The 21,790-nt window shown below is 43.6% G+C and overlaps 1 protein-coding gene across 5 annotated transcripts in view; it reads right to left on the reverse strand.

Annotated features, from left to right (window-relative positions):
* The window catches only part of RALY (RALY heterogeneous nuclear ribonucleoprotein), a 270,120-nt gene extending 262,419 nt beyond the window's left edge, over positions 1-7,701 (reverse strand). For 4 of the 5 annotated variants that reach the window (XM_074970295.1, XM_074970299.1, XM_074970298.1 and 1 more), the window contains exon 1: positions 7,548-7,701. The gene's annotated coding sequence lies outside the window, so the exon portion shown is untranslated. The remainder of the gene's footprint in view (positions 1-7,547) is intronic. The other variant, XM_074970296.1, reaches the window with a different exon arrangement.
* Between the last annotated feature and the right edge of the window lie 14,089 nt (positions 7,702-21,790).

The following is a 21,790-nucleotide window of genomic DNA, read 5'->3' on the forward strand; positions in this document are numbered from 1 at the left end:
TGTGTTTTTGATGTTGTACAATTGAATATTCAATTCATACCAAACTCTTTTGGTGACATTTTACCATCACACACTTCTCTCAGCTGTTTCTTGCATTCAGTTAATAGAGAGAGAATTACATGAGGTAAATGGGGGGTGCCTGCTGTATAAGTTGATCAGAGGGCCTTTTTGAACAATGATCATTGAAAAAGCTGCAGCTCCAGGGTTTAGTTTCAGGGCTTAGGACAGTGATCCTACCATAAGAACCATCAGGGCTCCATATGGGCACAGGAATCTGCTCATGGAGGTCTCTTGGCAAGATCAGACCTTTAGCCTCCATTACAGGTGCTGGTAGTATTCACCCCAGCTAACTTTTAGAATGGATCATATGTGCTGGCAATACCTTCAAGATCCACTTGTGTAACGGTGCTACTCGTGTCAGTAAGGCTCACCAACATAAGTAGGGGATGCACAGTCAGGTCCTAAATTCTAATAGCAAGATCCATGGTCAAATCAAGTTTAACTTAACTTTGAACTATTACAGAGGAGCCAAACAAGCTTCTACAAACTGGAGTTTTTGCATGGATCACAACAGCTTTGTGTTCCTTTTATAACATCTGACGAAGTGGGGTGCATCTGACGAAGTGTGTATTCATGCACGAAAGCTTATGCTACAATACGTCTGTTAGTCTACAAGGTGCCACTGGACTCTTTGCCCCTTTTATAACACACGCCCTGCCACAATCCAAAAGCCACAAGCAGATACTCCCTTGTAACCAAACAACCTCATACAGACACAGTGATACCTGTCTGACACAGCCCATCTGAAGCCTGGCCTCCAGCAGTGACATTAGCATTCAGGCTAAGCAGTATTGGTAGTTCTGGAATATCATTCTAGGAGGGACTTCTAAGATTTCCACCCACCCCATGCCAACACCAAAGAACCCACCACTTCTGAAGCATCTCCACTGTGCTTCAGGACATCCTGGTTAGGAACAAATTCACTTCCCCCATAGGCTTCCATCAGACGGCACTCTTTCTTAATTAGCTCTTGCGTCAGTCACCCCCATCTTCATATCCTCTTGCCTGGGCTGTTCTAATTAGGTCTACCTTGAAGGCAGGCAAGTCCAGGTTGAGTGAAGGAGCTAACAGGAGCGCATCAAACCCTAGCTGTCAGGTGAAAGCCAAGGATCTGGTTGCTGTATATACAGCCCTAAATGGTCTAAATACAAATCTCTTTAGGACTGCTCCAGCGCAGGGTATGATCTGAGCTTCTCTGGATCACGAGAAATTGATACGTGAAGGGAACACTTGGCAGACCTTTGTCAGTCCTGGGCCCACGCCTCTGGAATTCACTCCTTGTGGAAATATAACTGAGCGCAGAACTAGAAGGAGATGGAGATGAACTTTTCTGTCCAGATCCTTCCAAATCCTGCTTTCCCAAAGGGCTAGCAAACCTGAAGTCAGTAGGCAAGCCTGGGATTTGGGCTTCTCTTAGTTAGATCGTGAATGTCTCATCTTAAGTCTTGTAAAGCATCCATGTACCAGGGCATCTAGATACCAGGATGATGGGCATTAGTAACAACAGCTTCTGCCCATGCTCCCCCATGCTAGAAGACATGTGCCTGGCTCCAAGGAATTGGTTATGTAATCAACTTTTTTTTTTTTTTTTTTTTTAAGAAAAAAACTCCAATTCTGACTGTATACGTCTGACTTCATATATGGGTTCCCATCACCGTTATATGTATTGACGCTGACATTTACTCTGGCAGGAGATTTTACTATTCACCCTCATGTCCATGCTTAATTCTTTTACTGAAAGGCAGGACCCCACTTGGAACAATTTGACGCATCTCTTCTTAATATAAGAAGTGGCACAGTGTAAAGGCTGGGTCTAGCTACTGTTTGGGTTTTGATACTGGAGGAGCTGGACCTGAACTTGCTAGTATCCTCACCCTTGTTCATTTTTCCTTCTTATAGCTCCCTACAGTAGCTGTCTGAGACATATACACTGTTATCCTTACCATAGTGTAGTAGAGAGCCCAAGCTGTCTGCTGGGGAAAGCATCTGAATGATGAAGCAGCACCCCTGTCAGTTTCTAATCTCCTGTGGTACCAGCATATGCTGAGTTGATGCTGCAGATTTCAATAAGAGACTATTTGTATTAGGCAGGGAGAGAGACACATAGCCCAAAGGTCTCCATGCCATTTAACGGGCTCCTGTTTTCTAAAAAACAAATGCCATTCACTTTCCTTTGATTTTAAACAAAGATCTTTTTGAAGAAAAGAAGGCAACTCATGCATTATCTCTAGTAAACCCTTCCAAACGAGAAGAACAGATGCACTAGAGGAACAAGTAAGCTGTTTGTAGCACTGGGGAAACTGGGTTCTAAATCCTAGTTTTAGAGTAGGAGTCAAGAGCTACAATATCAGGCTCAAAGCAGAACCAGTCCTGCTCCCTGTAATGTCAATAGCAGAACTCCCAGTGACTTCCATGGGAGGCAAGACTGAACCCAATATGCTTCAGCATTTCTCCTTTGTGGGACAGAGGAGAAACAGCCATCTCCTTTTAGGCCATCATTCAGTTTCTGACTCTTCTAAAGAGCGGCTTGGAAATGGTTCTGGCCTGTGCTTTTCAAGAAAAGGAAGAGACAAGCCCTTTTGAGTGGAAATAGCAGCTGCAGAAATTCATTTGATCCCTGTGCAGACAGACACGTCCAACACAAAGATTCTGGACTGAAAGACACAAGTGTCCTGATAAGATCAGTAATGAAGAGGATTGTCATTTTGAGTCTGTGTGGCAGAGTTGGGGGCTGAGCCTACTCTGTCTGTGTAACTCTTGTTTGGTTCAAATATGACTCGTGCTGCCCTGAACAGGGTGTCCCACTAATTATCATCCTCTGTCTGTTCAAGCAGGACTGTTTATAGTGAAAAATATATATGCACAGTTAAGGAAGAGTAGCCTTGGAGAATGAGTTTGTTTTAGAACTTGACCTCTGCAGTATTATAACCTCCTTCGTAATTTCACTAATGAGGTGGCTTTGGAGTGTTGTATTTATGCCCCTTTAATGCTATCACAACCTATCTAATATTGCTAATCCAGAGAATGAGTTTTTGGGCTCTCTGAAGCAGTAACCTGTCCTCAGCTTTTGCCTCATTATTAAAATTGAAATAGTTATCTCTGATGCTCCTAGTACTTGACTTTTAATAAAAACACAGATAATTTCTCTCATCCATTGTTAAGATCCTACAGAGCTCAGATCCAGCTTTACAGTCTTCATATACATGGTCTATTCACCGGTTGCAGGGCTTGACCCGATCGAAGTCAATAGAAAAAGTCCCATTCACTTCACGGCCTCTGGATCCTGCTCACCGACGAACAGAAACAGGATACTAAGGATGACTGGCTTAGGTTGCATGGAGCAGATGAAGATATAAGAAAGGTTCGTGAATTTCTAAAAAAGTTGAAGGGCTTTTTGCAATTGGCATGAATGTTCTTCATTTGTAGAGGAATGGAGGGTTACCTAGAATGTGCACAGTAAACAGTTCTCCCTTGTCCCACTTCATATCATTATAATCCTTTGCTTGAAGATCTCAGTTTCTGATCCTAACAGGTAGCCCATCCGTAAAAACAATCTTACATTCACGTGTTAAGTCTGTAGAACGCCAGCAAGCTGCTCTTAAGTCAGTCTCTGCACTCATGTCACCTCAGACCCATCTTCTGTAAAGTATGTATAATTATATTTACATCAGCGATGCAGCTACCAGAAATCTGACCCTCTAAATCAATATACACCTCTGAGTCATAGGAACTAGATACTCTCACTCGCCTGAATTCCTTACAAATAAGAAACTGGTACTGGTGGGGGGAGGAGGAAACAGACAGTTCAAGCTGTGCCAAGGAACAGCGCTGCATTCTTGTGTAACAGCAAAATCAACTTAATCACAAATGACAACTTCTGAAAACCTTCTTTGGATTTATCCCTTGCATTTTTCTAGGCCAGCTTGAAAACAAAAGCTTTGTTGTCTTCTTAAAATGCAATGGCCTCAGGCATTCTAAAAAAGTGACATAACTCAGGTCTGAAAAATGCCTATTGGCTTTCAGATTCTCCTAAGAGCCTCTCTTTACTATTCAGCTTGATTCAGATTAGCATGAATTCTACTGATTAACCTTTCGCTAAGAATATAAATCTGAAAAGTATAGATTTAGGATGATATTTTAACTAGCTCATTAAAACTTTATAGTTATGAAAAAATAGCTTGTTATTTGCTTGAAACATTTTCCTTTTCCCCCTTAGTATGTTATGAATTTATAAACCATTTGCTGGGACATTTTATCCTAAAGTTAGCTCTGTTCAGCTCATTATTTCAGTTTCCCCCCCCCCAGCATGTATTACTTGCTAGACATATTCAGTCTTTCCATCGTTACTTCCTAGTTTCAAATCAAACAATGTCTTCAGACTAGCTTTCAACTGAAGCCTGACCCCAGAGACACACATTTTAATTCTGAAATAAATTCCTTTTGTGTTTTTCCAAACAATAGAATGCAACCCTGTCCAGAGTAACACATAAGGGAATGACGTAGCTGGGGACAGGAAGAGATTCGGATCTCTTCAAATGAAGCTCAGCCATCTCCAATATGCATAACTAACATTTTGGAAAATTCTACAATAGCTTTAGCATATCCAGGAGCTTCTGAGATTTTACATCCAGAGGCCTTTCCCTTTGACTAGATATAAAATTCTAGGCCTGAAAGTTACAGAATACAAAGTTACAGCCATCAATACCGAACACAAATCAAAGAAAGTTCTGCTGCTTTTACTTAATAATTTGGTGCATGGGTAGCTAAAGAGTCTCCTGGTGCTGAGAATGTTTTATTTTTTGAGGGACTGTGTCTTATTTCACACAAGCCAGTCTCCATTTGTTGAGAGACTTAATCCTCCCCTTACAATCTGTAAGTAAGACATTCTTCCACAATCGCTGCCTATTATCTGCCTTTTCTAAAGAAAGTGGTTCTTAGAGACACACCTTCTTTGCTTTGCCATTTCCTTAAAATCCATTGACAATGTTATCTTGACAGTCAGAGCCAACATGCAGGCAATCTTTCATTGGCACAGCACTGAGAACTAAATGAATACCTGTCTTACTATATTCACTTCATGAAGAAAGGTCTTAGGTTCAAACAAGCCTAATTCTGCTGCTTAAAAAAAAAAAAAAAAGCCTTAAAAACTTCCAGGAATAATCGGTGTGACAAGTGGCCATTAGAATCTCTTACAACCTACCTACTCCAAAGAGCCTTTTTTCTTTTTACACTGCTTTGGTGCAACAGTGTCTAGATTTTGGTCACACAACATGTGCATCTTAGTCATCCCCCCCGGGGGTGAAAGAGAAATCTCAGTTAAAAGATGCAAAAAATTCTACATTGCTTAGAAGCTCCTCCTGCACCTGCTTTCTTTAGTCCAATGACATGAAACTTTTTCTCAAATAAAATTAGACCCAAATCATAAGACACAGCAAAATGAAATGATACAAAAACCCAACTGAACGTCCCACCCCCGAAACTGACAGATCCTAAACCACCAAATTGACTATCTGAGATGGATCGCCCGGCCCCTAGCTGTAACAGGGGAAGATGCGCTAGACTTGAGGGATTTAGCTCCTTAACAAATACAGGTCTGAGCCCCTGCACTGCTCTCTCCCACTCAAGAGACCACTGTCATACAGATGTCTCCCATAACAGCTCCCTCCTGGGCACCACACACTGTTATAGGCTATTGATTAGCACGCTTATGGCGCCTACTCACAAAAGGCAAGTCAATAATAACCTGTTTAATATGAAACAGCATGCATCCAGCCTCAGGAGCTGTCAAATGCAGCTTTAAAGCCCTCCATCCTTTAAAGTTCAAAGAGGAGAGCTACCAAGCATGGAGAGACTGCAGGGAAGTGGGAAAGCCTCAGTTTCAAGCTCAGTGCAACCTTCTGAGAAGTAAGCCTAAACCATCTACAGTTCTCCCTTTACTGCAAAAGGTGGCTTAGTTTACAGAAGGTCATCAGACATGGAAGAGATTAGACGTGGGAATATCTTTATAAATAGGCATAGTTTCTCTCTAATCTGGTTTCCTCTTAAACAAATGGAGTCCAACACAAATAGCCAAGCCTTTGAGAGCACAATTTTGTATGAAAAGTGGATTTTTGTTTATAGTCTCCAATGGCCATTGAAATTGCCACTACAGATATAGCAGTGGCAACCTGTCAGCTTCAACTATTGTATGTTAGAAAACTACCACTTAAAAAACAAAACAGAAAAAGTGTTTTAACAATAACAGGCAAAAGATTTATTTCAAGCCCCCATTTGCTACAAAGAAAGCACTTTTGTTCAGGTGTGGTTCAAGCTGACATGGGATTTGATTAGTGCATTCAGTCAGCACAAAGCATCTTAAATAAGTTCCAACAGGCACAATAGTAATCTTAGCCGCAGAGAGCACAGGGTTTAAATTTTACAAGAGCGATAAAATAACCTGTTATCATTTCACTCACTACTACTTTTCCAAACAGCACCCCTGATTGCAATAACGGATAGAAGTGTTCTTTTGAACATAACAAGCAAATCCAGCAGCAAAGATACATGACAAAAAAACACAGACACACCTGGGTCGATATATTTCCATCAGTATAGCGCTGAGACACAGGGAATGGTATGGCATCCAATCAGAACTGGTTTATTGTTTCCCTCATAGTGGATTAAGGTAGAAAAGGTTTTATCCCACACTCTGCAGGTGAAATCTGGGCCCCTTTCAAGTCAATGGGTGCTTTGCCATTGACTTCAGTGGGGCCAGGATTTCACCCGGATAGTTTTTGAAACATGAAAGTTTCTCATCCGCCAGCCTACCGCTGTTGATGCCTCTGTCCTCTTTCCCCCTTCCTGTTCTTCCCGCATTACTAGACAGGTCAAAAACCTTGAGTCAGGTCAATACTCCCAAGAAAATCACTTCCAAACAACAGTTTAAAAAAAAAAAGAGGGAAGGGGGAATTCTCATTTCCTTCAACACATCCATTTTTTAAAATATCTTCCAAGAAGATTCTATGTATTTTTGCAAGACCCAAGGCTGTAATATATCCAAGAAAAAAAAAGGGGGGGGGGAACGACACAAAAATTTAAAAGTTAAGAGAAAGAAGAAACCACACACAGCATTCAAACATTGGCACCTGCAACAAGAAGGACAAATGCCTCTGAAAACAGAGCAGGGCAGTGCTTAAAACAAACCCACTTTCAAAACAGACTTTTTAAAAGAGGGAGCGTATTTCATTTTTAAAAAGGAAAATAAGAGGGATCAAAGGAAGGAAAAATTAGCGGGTGCGTCAGAAAGCGAGTTTAATTGCTACATCTCACACTGTAAGTGGCAGAAACAAAGAGACAGAAAGGGTCTGATTTAATAGAAAAAAAATCCCATAAACCTTTTATTGGAAAGATGTTTTTAAAAATCAGGATTAATTTACTAAAAGAAAAAGACTCGGGAGGGAGGGGGGGGAAGCAGCCCAAGAAGAAAGAAGAAGAAAAAAAATACTCACCAAGCAAGAAAATGTCAGAGGTAAAAATGTCAAAGAAGAAGTAAGTGAGTGAGTGAGAAAGGGGAGGAGGAAAGAGTGAAAGCCAGCCCAGCACACACACAGAAAAGCAGCAGCAGCCCTAGCTACTGCTGCCCGTCCAAGCCAGCGCCTGTCCTCAACTCTAGGGCGCTGCGAAGACACTGACAGCAGCAGCGCTCAGTCCAGCAGCTGAGAGCCCTCCCAGCTGCACGTACCATTGCCGGAGCCAGGGAGGGGGAGAAAAAAAGCCCTCCCCCCACGGTCTCATCTCCTCTGCCCTGCGGAGATGCTGCGAAGCAGCCAGCGGGTGCACAGCTTGGGGGTTACACGGCTGCACAAGCCCCTGTCCCCGGGAGGGTCTGAGTGTGCCCAGCATCTGGGAGTGGAGAAACGTCTCTCCCCCAGGCTGCTGATGGAAAAGGCCAGCTCCTAGAGGTAGCAAATGTGGGAGAGGGAGGAAGCCCAGAGGAGGGGTCTGGCAGCTGAGGCTTCGTGCTAATCTCTGCTTGCTTGTATCCCAGATGTGAGCCCCTTCAGTGAGCAATGTAATCGCAGTGGGACCTCCTGCTGGACTGCCCTGCACTTGCTGTGGGTGGCAATGGTTGGATCCTTGCAAGAAGGGATTGGCTTGCTCCTCCGAGGAGAGGGCTGGTTAGCAGTGTGGGGCGCCCAGCAGAGCAGGCATGCTGCAGGGAAGAGACACAGCTCAGCCCACGTAGCCTGGAACTCCTATGGCAGAGAGGGGAACCTCAGTTCCATCCATGCGTCCTAATGCGCACCATGCACTGCTGGCTGTAGGGTCTGATCCAGAGAGCCCTTACTCACTTGAGCAGTTCTCCTTACTCACGGTAGTAGCTTGGCTGAAGTGAAGGGGACTTCTCGCGTGAGCAAGGACTTCTGAAATGAGTATGGGTTTGCAGGATCAAGCGCATGGTGAACAGACTAAAATGGGCCCAGTGGTGCAAACTTTACTCACCCAAGTAATTTAGGAAAATGGTAATTGCCAGATTGGATCAGACCCAGGCTCGATCTAGCGCAGTATTTGGTCTCTGACAGGGGCCAGCACCTGTGTTGCAGAAGGTGGTGCAGAAAGTATGAAAAAGCACAAATACAGAATTATCTGCCTACAGGGGATAATTTCTTATCTCTTCTCAGCTACACCTTGACTTATGACCTGAAGAATGAGGGGTTATATCCCTTTTATGTTTAAAATTCCCCTGTGTAAAGTAATGGTAGCTGGCCAGTAGGCGTGGCAGAATTTGCTTTTGATTTTTGTTATAATTTTGACAGATAGTATCTTGGTGTTTAAGCTTTGTTATTTTCATCAGTTTAAATCTTCAGAGTTTTGGGAAATTATGGGAGACAGACAGTTATTATTGCATGATCGTAGATGTTGAGATTCAATAAATTGCGGCTTTGTAACTGTTAAAACACAAATGGTCAACATCACATGGCAAAATATACAATGTCAATCACCTTAAAGCAAACTAATAAATTCTCAAGCAGCATATTTCTTACTTTGACTGTCTGTAAATTTCAATTATGATCAATGTAAATATTTTTCATTTGGTTTATGCCTCTGATGAAATTGGCATTTACCAATGCAGTCCCTGTTAATCTCTTGGCTTTAGTAATATCCTGTAGAAGAGTGTTCCACAGGTTAATTGTGGAAATCAGGGTCCAATCCTGAAAACCCCTATTCAAGTGAGAAGTCTCATTGAAATAAAAAAGATTAACATTTTTTGGCAGAATTGGGCTCAGATGGTTGCTTCTTTGAGCCAGGATAGTACAGTGGTGGGTGCTACAGAGAAGCCTAAATTAGATAGGAACCACAGGTGAAATCTTGACCCCACTGAAGTTTTGTCACTGATTTCAAAAGGGTCAAGATTTTCCACCCCATCTCTTTTGTTTGTGAAGTGCCACCGTCAGCTCTGGTGTGTAAATAATACAATATAACAGAGTAAACTTGATACATGTGCGTAGTGCCATTGAAGACTCTGGGACTGTGTGCATGACTGAGGATTACTCCTGTGAGTAATGGTGATGGGATCAGCCTCAAAGTTCTGAAGTGTTCCAGTGCATTGCAATGGACCAAATGCAGTCCTACGCACAGTGAACCTCACCTCGGAGTGACTCTCCTGTGTGAAATCCACGTGTGTACTGCAGTACCATTCCCTAATGCTTCTGCTTACCGTCTGCACTGTTTCAAGCCATTACTGGAACATTTCTGAGATACCTGCAAGGAGTGAATGGATAATTAACCGTCAAGATAGAGTTAGCTCCCTTCTTGGGTTTCCTAGTCGCTTCCGTGTTGGTCTTTTATAGTGCTTGATCATGCAAACAGTATTTAGCACAGTGCTTTCTACCAATGGAAGGAGCTACTGGGCATAGTGCTTTCTAGTAATAGGGCTATGTCAGGGTATATACACTAGTTCAATAGTAGACTCTTGAGAAAGGAAGTGTCTATTTTTCTCATATGCAGTCAGCTGTCGTCTGGAGAAAACGTTATCCAGAGAGTAGATCATCGAGCTATGAATTAAAAGACTTCTCTATTTCCAGCTCTGTCTTTGTCTATGATCTTGGACAAGTCATGTTTCTCTGAGCCTCAGTTTCTCTATCTATAGAAGGGGGATCACAATTAGAGCGGGCCAAAAAGTGGGATGGGCCAAAAAGTCAGACTTTGAGCAAAGAACAGAAATACTCCAGCTGAAAGCCAAAATGTTTTAATTGTGAAATGATGCCTCTCTAGGTGGGGCTCCCTGATTGGACTACATCTCCCATGATGCACCATGGCCTCCCCGCTTGATGAGGGGAGGCCATGAATTATGGCCGGTACAGTGCCAGAGCACCATTTTCCAGAACCACAATAGGTAGATGCCCACAGTGAATCATGGGAAATGTAGTCAAGCTGCGGATCCTGATTCAAAGGATGATTGTGAGAAACTGAACTACAACTGCCAGGAGGCATCGCAGTGACATTTTAGAATAAGATATATTTTTGGTTTTGGCCAAAAATCTTCCAGTATTTAGCCAATTTTTTTACATATATAGTTTTGGGGCTTTCGTTTTTTGTCAATAATATCTTTCTGTGGAAAGTCAACACTTTCCACAGGAGTTATGTTCACTCAAAAAATCCAAATTTTCCATCAAAAACAGTTTTGATGGAAATTTTTTGAGCAGCCCTAGTCAGTTTTTACCATCCTTTTTAAAGTGATTTGAGATCTATGGATGCAAAGCAGCATGAAAGCATTTGGTATTGTCAATTAATAGGAAAAATGGATGAAATAATTCTTTGGATAAGGCCTTTTGCCATGAAAGGGAAAGTATTTATTTTTTAACACCTTCCATCTTTTTCTTATTAATAATGCTGCAGAGAGGTGCCCCTCAGAGATGCTGCAGGAATACTTCTGAAGTTAAGACTTTTGATCACAAAGAGAAATATCTTCTCCCACGACTGACTGAGCAGGATTGGTTGGATTTTTTTACCTTTTCCTACAGAGCGTAAAATACTATGACAACCTGGCTAGGGAAACAAATTATTATTATTAATAACAAAAATAAGTGAGTTGGCCAAGGTCACATAGTACATCTGTGGAAGGGCTGGAAATGGAACCCAAGAGTCCACGGTCCCATTCCCATGGTAAGAGGAAAATATAACATTAAATTAACCTCCCCGCTATATTAAGGATCAGATCCTGTCCTTTCTTTCGCAGAGGGACCTGTGGGACCAGCGCTATTCATATGTAGAAATGGGGGTCTGCACCATGGAACTGTGCTCCTTGTGTGTCTCTGCATCCTAGCAGAGATGGGCAGTGTTCAAGGAGAGGCATGAGGCAGGGATGGGTGAGCAGTAGGCCAGGGGATCTGGAACTCTGAAGGGGAGAGTGGCTGGTGGATTCAGAGGGATAGCACCCTGGACTCAAGACTAGATGTACAGCAATTCTGCTCCTGTTCTACAGCTTTAGGAAGGATTCTTTGCCTCTGACCCTCCTCCAGCCTTTTGGGGAGGTGCAGAGAGGCACTGCCCCAAGAGGAGGGACTGTGCATTGACTTCAGTGGAGTTACTCTTGAACAACACACATTTAAGTCAGGAGTATGTGACCACAGCAGGAGAGGAGATGACTTTGTCCCTCATGCAATATGAGATCCCAAGGCTAATTGTTTCTAATGTATCTGATTAGCAATTCCTTTGCTTTTCACCGACCTCCCAGAGTGATTAGGAAAAATGAGCACAAAGTTCTTTCTGAGCCCATCTTCTACCCCGCTCATGCTTCTTGCCTCTAGAAACTGAGTTTGAAAATCTGGGAAATCTAGACCAGAAGTTAAACCTTCAAAAATGTATTTAGAACTTTTAAAATGTTTGGGTCTTCCCTCCCTAAGATATCCCTGACTTTAGGCCTTTGGACTTGTCAAGGTTCCTTCCCCACTCTGAACTCTAGGGTACAGATGTGGGGACCTGCATGAAACCCCCCTAAGCTTACTTTTACCAGCTTAGGTTAAAAATTCCCCAAGGTACAAACTATTTTACCTTTTGCCCTTGGACTTTATATATTTGTTAGACACTTGGTGGTGGCAGCAATAACCGGGAAAGAGCCCGCTTGGAAATGTCTTTCCCCCCAAAAATCCTCCCCAAACCCTACACCCCCTTTCCTGGGGAAGGCTTGATAAAAATCCTCACCAATTTGCATAGGTGAACACAGACCCAAACCCTTGGATCTTAAGAACAATGAAAAAGCAATCAGGTTCTTAAAAGAAGAATTTTAATTGAAGAATAAAAGTAAAAGAATCACCTCTGTAAAATCAGGATGGTAAATACCTTACAGGGTAATCAGATTCAAAACATAGAGAATCTCTCTAGGCAAAACCTTAAGTTACAAAAAGACACAAAAGCAGGAATATCCATTCCATTCAGCACAGCTTATTTTCTCAGCCATTGAAACAAAACAGAATCTAACGCATATCTAGCTAGATTACTTGCTAAGTTCTAAGACTCCATTCCTTTTCTGTCCCCAGCAAAAGCATCACACAGACAGAGAGAGCCTTTGTTTCTCCCCCCCTCCAGCTTTGAAAGTATCTTGTCTCCTCATTGGTCATTTTGGTCAGGTGCCAGCGAGGTTACCCTAGCTTCTTAACCCTTTACAGGTGAAAGGGTTTTTCCTCTGACCAGGAGGGATTTTAAAGGTGTTTACCCTTCCCTTTATATTTATGACAGGACTTGATTTTGTTCTGGAGAACAGAGGTAGGGCAGTTGTATACCCTTTCCCTTTCTTTTTAATGATTTTTTAATTTTCTTCCTTAGGTACAGAAAGAACAATGAAGCAAACAATGTCAGAGGAAAAAGAGAATTCGCTCCAAAGTTACATAGCAACAAATCTGCAACAACAGACGTTAAGAATTCCAATAAAGAGAAGATTCTATTTTTCTTTCTCAAGTACTCCAGAGTTATTTGTGCCTTCTGAATAGTGAAGCCTGTCATAAGCAACCACACAAGGGTCTGGCAAAAACAAAACAAAACAAAAGCCTAACAGAAGTGGATTTCCAATAAAGGTAAAGCAGAAGTGTACTTGCTGTACTGGAGGATGCTTTCAGGACAAGAGGTTGCCTAGTAAGGATGACTGTGTGGGCTTTATACCCATTACTGATTAGTAAAATGAGCAGCCCGGAATTGCTGCTGGGTTAAATAGGACTGCCTTGTCTACACTTTCAGCTAAATTGCCTTCAAGCCCCACTCAATAGCCCCCACTGCTGAGACCAACAAGGGGTACATTTCCATGCACAGACAGGGTCTTGTCTGGTTTTCACGTTGTATGTTAGTAGTTTTACTGTTGAGCGCAGTTACAAAAGGTGCCATGCACCAGCTATGACATGATTTCAATGGCAGTTAAGGTAGGATTGGACAATAGACCGGTTCAAAAATAATTGGTCAACCAACCAGTCAAATCTTGCCAAGTAATGTCAAAAATAGTCAAATGTTTTAGTACACAGATTTATTAGAACAGTAACAAAAGTCTCCAACAGGCTTAGCTAATTATGCCTTATTACAAAAAACAAGTTATTTAATTGATATTTTAACTCAGAAAAGTATGAAACGAAATGAAGTTTTAAAAAAAAAAGAAAGAATGGCACCATGATGCAATCAAAAAGTGCCTTGATATAGGTGGCAGCCTCTCTTGATAGAATATTTGACAGAATTTAACCATGGTCAATTGCCATTAATTGACCTGTAAATTGACTAGCTTGACAAACCGGATAAGATCTTTGTATAGCATCTTCCACTCCTTGATCTCAGATCTCTTTACAACCAATAAAAGGGCCAAGGAAGGGGGTATTTTTCTTTTTTAAAAGTTTCAAAAAAATTATATGGGCACATTTTTAAAAGCGTGTGCAATTTTTCATCCTCCTGATTTAGACAAAGACCCTCGTGTATGTGCAATTAACTCGTAAGTGAACAAACCTTGGAATATTTGTATGTGAAGTCACATGTGCAAAATTGTTCAGATGAGTATTTGTCAATTCACATGTGATGAAATGTTCATTTTCATTATTTTTAAAAATTCAGTTATAAAAAATGGATTGAAATTTTCCTTTATAGTGGCTGTACCCTAAATGTAGCTATAGCTCATTGGAAAACAGCCCTCCCCCCACTTTAACATGATCATTTTCTAGTTGAAAAGAGTATGAAAAGGTTAGAGAAAATAACCACTTGAAAATCCATAAAGCAAAAAGGGGAGGGGAAACACCCTGCAAACAAATTCAAAATGCAAAAAAAAAGTTTCATTTCATAATGATTCACAGTTTACTTTGTTTTGATTTTTTCCAAGAGGCAAATCAAAGTATTTTGTTGAAGTCGGCATTTTCCAAGTGAACATTATCACAGAAGCCATATTTTTCCCATGGAAGACTTTTCAGTTAAAAAAAAGGGTAACCAGCTAAAATTCTAGTATTGTGCTAATAGTTGAGTGCTAGAAAGTGAAACTGTCTAGTTTTTTCCCCCACTCTGAAAACTGAATGGAACTGAGTGAACAAATACAATCCATACCTCTTTGGTGTGGCACTCTGACCCTTTCTAGTGGTGACTGGGCACATTTAGAGCTTGATGAGCCTGGTACAGCCTTGCTTGATAGAATCCTGTCTTTTAGCTCAGGCAGGAGAAGTTCATGCTGTAAGACCCAGAGGTTCCAGATTTGCTCCCCGCTGCCAACATCCCACTCGGATGCAGCATTACACAGCAGCAAGAATGATGAAGATTGTCAGATTTTAAAAATTCGTTCATCCTTATTAGTGATTCTTGAGATGACGAACACAGGCAAGAGACAGTGGACCAGAGCTGATGCAATCAGTGTAGCCTTGTTGACTTCAATGGAGCCCTCTGATTTACAGCAGCCAAGAATCTGGTCCTGTGACTTTATATATATATGTGTGTGTGTGTGAAATATGGAGACCTGCTTCTGCCACTGGCTTTGGGTGCTTGGCATTTCACTCCTTTCTTTGATCAGCTCTGCCTGGGTCAGCAAGGACAGAGCAGAGAAGCAAGAGACAGAGACCAGCAGGTATCAACCCTCTCTGTCTGCAATTCCCCAGCCTATCTCTGAAGAGCCACAGCATGGTGTCACCCTTGCATTGGCTGGGTGAGGAAGCTTGCACTGGCACTGTCCACGATGTAACTGTCCTCGTGGAAACAGGAAAAGAACAGAATGGAGGAGTGGGGGGCAATCATTGATCCTATGTCTGTTTCCTGCTTTGTGGACACTCCTGTCTGTGATCTCTTCATGCTGCAACAATAATTTTCACAGCAGAGCAGTAATTAACCTTCTGTAATATGCCAGCCACTAGCACAGCAGCCCTGGCCCAAAGCATCCAGAGTCAAAGAGGATTTTCTGAATTACCCTGGAAAAGCCGACACCATGTTCTTCTCACATAAGCTTCCTATGGGTTTACATCAATGAACATCTCTTGCATTTCAGGAGGCAGCAGTGGAGATGAAGGAAGGAGCCAATTTAGACCTAGAGGGAAATTAGGAGCCTTCAGGGGAGATTATGAGATCCGAGAGCCTGCAAATAGCAGGTACTGAAGCCTGAGGACAGTGATCCTGAGACTGGTTAGCTTCTGACGGCTTTGCAGAGAGGGAGAAATATTGAACGAAACTAGTGTAAGCAGAGTCAGGATGAGCTCCACCCTGACATCTGGTGGTGAGGTGTGGCAAGTTGTGGAAAAGAACTTCAGGGGCTGATCTCATTTGCATAGGCACACCCACCCCACCTAGAATGAGGCCATAGCTGCCCAAATGGTCACTTTGGCTGCTGTGGGATCCCCAGTGTCTCTGTTATTAGGGCAGGAAGAATAAATTGTTATTACCCTGATTATGGGAACTGTGCTTGGAACTGTACTGGGCCTTTTGTTATGATGGAGGGACTCACCATCAACTAAGTAGCACTTGCTAGGCAAGAGACATGGGTTCCAAAACTCTGTGAATTGAGAGAGGCTGGGGACAGGTATTAATACTTAGTGGCATGGGCCCCCTGGTGAGGACCTTACATACTAATTGCGCTTCCTCCTCTCTCCACTGTGGAATATCAGAGCTAATGTTGATTCCATTAGGAGTCTAGTTACAGGCTGCTGAGCTGAATTCACTTTGGGCTAATGGTGCACCAGCGCTAAGGCTCCCCTACTACAAGCTAAAATCACGAAAGTGCTAAAAACTGACTAAGAGCTGAAATCACTGAGTGTTGTGTTAAGTAGTGGGGGAGCCTGAAGATATACTGTAGAGCAGTTTGCAGGACGGCTGGAGCGGCTTGTGGACTGGCTGCTGGAGCAGTTCATGGGACGGCGGGAGCTGCTTGTGGGACGCGGAGCTCAGTGGAGCAGTTTGTGGACCGGCTGGTGGAGCGGAGCAGAGTGAAGCCCTATTGAGCTGTGGGGCAGTCAGCTTCAGATCATGTAAAGTGCTCCTTACCTCTTCCCCCCCACCCCATCTCCACCCAGGTTGGGAGGTAAAACTCTGCAGATAAACTTTCGAACTCTGGGGCTGCCCTGACCAGGGACAGAGACTTTTGGGCCATTGGACTTTTGGGACTTTGGGTGATTTTGGGTTGCTGGACTCAAGAACCCAAGGGGAAGGACACCCCCCAATTTGCTTGGGGTGGGTTTTTGCTCATGGGTTGTGTTATGAATCCTGTTCGTGGTGTTTCCCCAACATAATGCCACATTGTTATTAAAAGGCTTTTTGCTACACTCAGACTCCGTGCTTGCAAGAGGGGAAGTATTGCCTCTTGGAGGCGCCCAGCGGGGGTGGTATATATTTGTCCCAGGTCACTGGGTGGGGGCTCGAGCCGGTTTTGCATTGTCTTATTGGAATGGAACCCCTAGATACTGAACCCGGCCCTTGTTGCTGCCAACTCTGATGGGCAGAAGGGTTACACTAGAAAGGCAGCAAGGAGGAGAGAAAGTTCAGTGGTGATCTAGGGAAAGGTATGAAAAGCTGAAGCTCCCAACCAGTGTTTTGCAAGAGATCTGAGGTCTTTATTATTTGTGTTGTATTGTAAACAGAGAATCCTCTTTCCTGCCAGACCTTGCTTTTTGTTTCCTACGGAGTATTTCATTTTTTTGGTAAAGGGAAACCAAAAAGAAACAAGACACTCTAGCAACCTGGAAAGATGACTTCCATTCTGTGTGGGGTGGATTGGAGCCCACATGGCTCAAACCACAAGTATTGCTCCTTGGGAAGAGTGGAAAACAAACATTTCCGAGTGACCCTTTAGTCCATTCATTAGATGCACAGCTGCAATCTGGTTTAAATGCTTTAATTAGAATCGACATTAAGAACTCACTTGCTCAAGCAGAAGAACATTAGAAGGAATATAAATGGGGAGGTTTTTAGATCTGTGACATTTGTTCTAATGAGAAAACCTTTCCCTAATATCCACCCCCACATTCAAAAATGAACCGAGGAGATTAAAGAATGACTGCTCTCATTTGCAACCATGTGTCCTGTCATTAACATCTCCAGCTGCAAAGCATCTAAAGTTCACATATCAGCCTGAAACTATGCATTAAAAAGCAGTGTGCATACACACACACACACACACACACACACACACACACGTGCAGTCAAACAGGTGACAGAATCCAAGGAAATTACCCCAGTGTCAATTCCAGTATGGGGTGGGGTGGGGGGGAATACCATTATAAATGACAGAGCATTCCCATTCCACCTAATGAAAGGCATATTGCTGTAGTGTATCAAGTCTTGAAGAAGAGCAGGGAAACAATCTGCCTCTAACTGACAAAATAAGAAACACCTCCAGTAATTTACTGAAGCAGGAATATTTTCATCTGAAAATATGGATAATGAAATGTAAAACAACAAGAAAGAAGCATAGAGCAAAGCCTGAATAACTGCTTATTGGTGATCCAGCCAAGCACTACAGCAATATTTCAGATAGCTAGCTAGGTGAAATACATTGGGGTTGCAATTCCTCAGTCAATTATCTTTGAGACTGTTCTAGTCATAATCACATCCCTATTACTTTGTGCTCCTCCCATCTGATTGTTGTAGCCACCTCTTGTCTCTCACCTTAGACTTAGGGCTCGTCGATACAAACAATTAATGAACAGTGAACTGGGGTGTAAGTCTACCTCACGCTACGTTGCTGTATACTAACGTCTGTGCTGTCTCTGCTGCCAGGCACTAGAAGTTCCATAGCGCACTTTGATCTACCCCACTTTGAAACAGCTTTGTAAGCTCTTTGGGAAGGGGCCACATTTTTAGTGCTTCTACAGCACTCAGTGCAGTGGGGCTAGGGCTTCTGGTTCTATTGCAATACAAACAACCAACAATAGTAAATTGTATCATGGTAACCCAACAAGTCTCAACACCAATATAGTAAGGAAGAACACCCACTAGCTACTTTATCAAACCTGTTTGCTGCATATTTTTCTGTGTGCCTTGCTGGTGAATATTGTGAACAATGGAAGCAAAGGGGACATGACACTTCTGTGGTCTATCTTTTAACTACATTAGCTTACATTATGCCATCATATGGTCAGATATAAAAATTAACTTGATTGCCTGATTCTCTCCAGTATATTGGAAACCCTAGTCACCCCATGACCTGCAAGGATTTTCTGCTTTGCCTTAGTATTTGAAAGCATCTCTTCTCTAACCAAAAAAAAAGCCTTTGAAACATTAATATACCAGTTCTTTATTGTCACTGCAGTTCTGGGTTATTTGCTTTGCTACTCCAAAGGAGTGAGGCTCTCACTGTTCCAACCCATCTCTTCCACCTCCCCACTGTAAGCTAAAGCAGTGTCTTCTGACGTATCCATGCAACTTGCAATGTAAACATCAGCCTAATCAAAATCCCACATCCAAATACTTTCAAAGTTTGGGAGAATTTGGCTATGGATCTGAACTTCATATTCACACCTATTTTTGTAACGGGACAAATCAAAACCCTGGATCTGAACACCCAAACTCTGTTGAAGATCAGATCAGATTTGAAGTTTGTGGCAGGAATCCATCTCTAGGCCAACACACCACATTGTCTCCATTAAGACAAAAAGCAGTTGCATATGATATTATTTTAATCACCCACGTGTGGCTGGATGATAGTGCTGGACAGGTTTTAATGAAGTTGGTGCCAGATGGACTACATTTGAATCCCTTTTTCATTGGCTTGCTGAGAATGCTCCAGCATGATTTCACTTGTGGTAACGTTCCCAGAAACACCAGTTTTTAAATGAGTTTTAGAAACACTTTGTTAAAATGACTTTGAATACATCCTTGCGATTATTCACATTGGGAACCTGATTCTGAAAGTGGCATTCATCCAGTCAGGAAACACCATGTGACCTGTGCATCCACACAAAACAGCTTGGATTTTGAAGACTGAATACTCCCGGCAAATGTCTTGCAAACAAGCTACATACCAAGAATAATCCAGAGGGTCAGATCCTCCTCTGGTGTTAATGGGTTAAGCTGCATTGAAGTCCAAGGAGCTACATCTATTTATACCAGTTAATAAAATGACCTAGATATGATTTGGTAAACAATGTCAAGTACATCTGATAAAAAACAGTCTGCTAAGAATTTGTAAACTGAAAAAGAGGGACAGTGTCTCCATGATTTTGCTGTGGATGACATCACCAGCTCTGTCAAATGGAACTCGGCCACACGATTAGTGATTTTGGGAGCCTCAGTTTCTGAAGGGCCCTGGATTTCAGAGGGTAGATGCTCAGCAATTTCTGAAAAATCAGGCTTCTTTGAAGCCTCCTCAAGTAGGACAGCAAAGCCTTTGAAATCACATATCAGTCACGCTTGGCAGTCTACGCCCTAGTCTTGTCAACTGCCCCTCGTAATTGCAGTGTATTGGAAACTGGTGACAAGCTGTCACTTTAAGAGTGAGGGTGTCTCAGATCCTAGGGAGTGCCCCCCTTTCTGGCCACTAACTAGGACTGCTGAGAGGGGAATCCTTACCTCTGTGCTCTACATCCCCAAGGGGTTTCAAGCTCCTAGAGCCTCAGCAGGCTGCAGGCCTGGTTCCTCCCTTGGCCACAATTCCTGGGTGCTGACCCTCTGTTACCCCTTCTCAGCCCACTTGCCCTTGGCCTCAGGACTGGTGTAGCTCCCCAAGATAGTGTGTTGAAGCAACAGGGGTCTTCTCCCGCAACACCATGGTGGGACACTGCTGGTTTACAGTTTAACTCTCTCATGGCAGGGGCAGTTGTGAAGCAGTTGACACAGATGCACTTTGTACAGCCTAACGCCTTTACACTCAGTGATACTTAATCAGGTATGATCCGTGCTGTCCTGTGTTTTTACAAGGCCACACACACTAAATGCCTCGGTCTCCTCACCACCCCAGGGTATTCTTTAGGGTGTGGGCACAGGAAAGTGGGCAGGAGACTGCTACATACTGGGTGACCTCTCCCTCCTTGAGCCCTTTACCCAACTTCTGTGACTTTATACTCTCCTGCCCTATACTTCCTCTTCTTGCCTGGTCCCTGTGTTTCTCTATTTAAACCCCTCCTCCTGGTTCCCTGGCCTCTTGTTCTCCTCTTGGTGACTTTCCACTGCTCCTGCCTTCCCCCCTGCCTTCCAGGGAAAGAAAGTAAAGCTGGTTTTCCAAGGCTTGAACTGCTTTTTTGCATAACCTTTCGAGGGGCTCGTAAAGGGGTCAACTCACTGAGTGTGCCTCCTTGTGGCTGGCCTGGGAATTAGTTCTTGCCCCACCTGGCACCCCTGGAGTTACCCCATTGGTTACTCAGGCTACAGCCCTCTCTCTCTCTCGCTTCACAATTCAGGACGCTCTCTCTTCATGAGTCAGCCCTCCAACCAGGTCACTATATAGCCCCCCACAGCCCTTCCAGGGTAAGGAAATCCCACCAGACAAACGGGGGCAACAGTCTCAGGGAACCTTCTGTTCCAAGTCTAGGACCAGCGCCACTTTTCCAGTGGCTGGTAAGGGAACCCAAGCATGCCTGCTAGTCTGAGTTCAAGCCTGGGGACCCCTGGTCTGTCCAGTCACTATTTCCCTGGGTTCCTTCCTACCCCAGCTCTCTGTTTAGGGTTGCCAACTTCCTAATTGCAGAAAACCGAACACCCTTGCCCCACCCCGCTTCCCTCAGTCCCCACTCCTTCTCCAAGGCCCCACCCTCACACACACTATTTCCCCCCTCCCCTGTTGCTCAGTTTCCCACAGCCTCGCTCACTTTCACCAGGTCACGGCGGGAGGGTTGGGATGCAAAAGGGGGCTCTGGGCTGGGGCCGAGGGGTTCAGAGTGTGGGTGAGGGCTTCGGGCTGAGGCAGGAGTTTGGGCTGTGGATGGGGTACAGCTGTGGGTGCAGGCTCCAGGGTGGGGTCAGAAATGAGGGGTTCAGGAGGGGGCTCCAGGCTGGGGTGGGGTGCAGGCTCTGGGGTAGGGATGCAAATGAGGGGTTCAGGAGGGGGCTCCAGGCTGGGGCAGGGGTGCAGGCTCTGGGGTGGGGATGCAAATGAGGGGGTTGGGGTGTAGGAGGGGGTCTCTGGGCAGTGCTGACTAACCTCAGGTGGCCCCAGCATTTCTCTCCTCTAGGCCTCTTGTAAAACTCCCTAATCCAGGACATGGCTTACTCAACCCATGGAGCTCTGCCGTGTTCCTAGCCAACACCCCTTCCCTCCAGGGAGTGACTGCAGACTTTCCACAGCCCCTTCCAACTCGCACTTCCTTGCTTTATAATCCTAGCC

Source organism: Natator depressus, chromosome 13 (assembly GCF_965152275.1).
Source record: "Natator depressus isolate rNatDep1 chromosome 13, rNatDep2.hap1, whole genome shotgun sequence".
Taxonomy (NCBI): Eukaryota; Metazoa; Chordata; order Testudines; family Cheloniidae; genus Natator; species Natator depressus.